Raw genomic sequence first — 1612 nt, 5'->3', positions numbered from 1 at the left:
ATCCCTCTAAGCCTTTTCAGAAAACAAAACTTTCTGACAAAGAGCTTGAAGAAAAGTTCAAGAAGGAAACGGATGAGCTGGAGAAGAAGCGAAAAGAAAAGGAGCTATTGGAAAAGAAGAAGTCCATTTTTCCAGAGTGGACCATTGATTCGCTTCAAAGAAGTGCTATAGTCGAACCGAGTACTCATTGGCTCAAACCTGTCATGTCGTTCGACCTTTAAAACTCGAAGGACGTGCAATTTGACATGCCAATCACTCGAAAGACATTTATCTTTCATTGCTTCGACTCAACTGCTATCATCCCTTCTCCAGACCCGAGGTTGATTGGGATCTGTTAGAATTTTATCTGGATTTCGCTCAGCCACAGTACTTAACCTGGAGTTCATAGAGGATTACAACTGTCAAGGTACTGAAGCCTTATACAGCCGGGAAGTTCATCAACATTAAATTTAAAGTGACTTGAGGCTCTGAAGGCTTAGTTCACAATTTCTCCTTGGCTGATCAACCGAACCTCAACCCTCATGACTGGATACTCCTCAACAATATCTTACTGTCGAATCCTTAGGAGTATCAGCCGATCATTGACCATATCAAGCAAATGCTTGTTTGCAACATTCATGAAGTAGCAAAGATGGATCAAGAAATCGCCTCAGCTATTCACAAGCGAACCACGATCAAACCAATGGGTAGAGCACGCAGGGCTTTGAACCCAAATACATTACCTACAATGGAAGTAAACATGTTAATAACAGAACCTTCTTCAAAAAGGTCTAATGGGTAAGCTACATAAGCAATATATTGATTTTCTTCAACAGGAACAGGCTCGATTCCATAGCATTGCCCTTTGTAACGATCAAGGCTCGTAAGTCCATCGGTCCACACAGTTGTCCATGTACTAGTAGAAGATTCGGCAGTTACTGCGGCCCCTACTTCTTCAGGCGGAACTCCAGGTTGAGGAGTTACTCGAAATGCTGCCAAAATATCAGTATCCTTGGTTTCATACAATAAGTCAATTTATAATCTTTAACACCAGCTTTGAATCCAACACTTTCTTTAGTCTCTGTTTGTGGTGACATAAATCCCTCCCTACTACTCATGAATTAGGCTTCTGGTCCAGTGGGTCCGTAAAACTCACTAGGATAAGCGGTATTATTGAACCAGACAAAACACCAAGCAATGAAACCAAAGACAGATATAGCCACTAAACTATACGATAAGTAATTCTCTCCAGACCATACAAGTGCTCGTCGAGCCCATGCGAAGGGTTTGGTTAAGATATGCCAAATTCCCCCAAGTATACAAATGGAACCTAACCATACATGGCCTCCGATTATATCTTCCAAATCAACTACACTAACAATCCATCCTTCTCCCCTAAGGGCGATTTTAGTAAATAACCAAATATGATACTTGGGCTAAGCGTCAAGTTGGTTATTTTTCTTACATCTCCTCCTCCCGGAGCCCAAGTATCATATACGCCCCGAAAATAAAGAGCCTTGAATAGTAGAAGAAAAGCACCTATACCTAACAAGATTAAGCGATACCTAAAATTGTGGTCATTTTATTTCTATCTTTCCATACATAACCGAAGAATGGAAAAGATTCTTCAAGC

The 1612-nt window shown here is 40.9% G+C and overlaps 2 pseudogenes; both read right to left on the bottom strand.

The window, feature by feature from the left end:
- Positions 1-657: 657 nt before the first annotated feature.
- LOC122197539 (ribulose bisphosphate carboxylase large chain-like) lies at positions 658-1076 on the bottom strand (annotated as a pseudogene).
- A 24-nt stretch (positions 1077-1100) lies between these two features.
- Positions 1101-1612, bottom strand: part of LOC122197540 (photosystem II CP43 reaction center protein-like) — a 1884-nt pseudogene continuing 1372 nt past the window's right edge.

This window comes from Lactuca sativa, chromosome 4, assembly GCF_002870075.4.
Source record: "Lactuca sativa cultivar Salinas chromosome 4, Lsat_Salinas_v11, whole genome shotgun sequence".
NCBI classification, from domain to species: Eukaryota; Viridiplantae; Streptophyta; class Magnoliopsida; order Asterales; family Asteraceae; genus Lactuca; species Lactuca sativa.
This window is presented reverse-complemented; position numbering and strand designations above follow the sequence as displayed.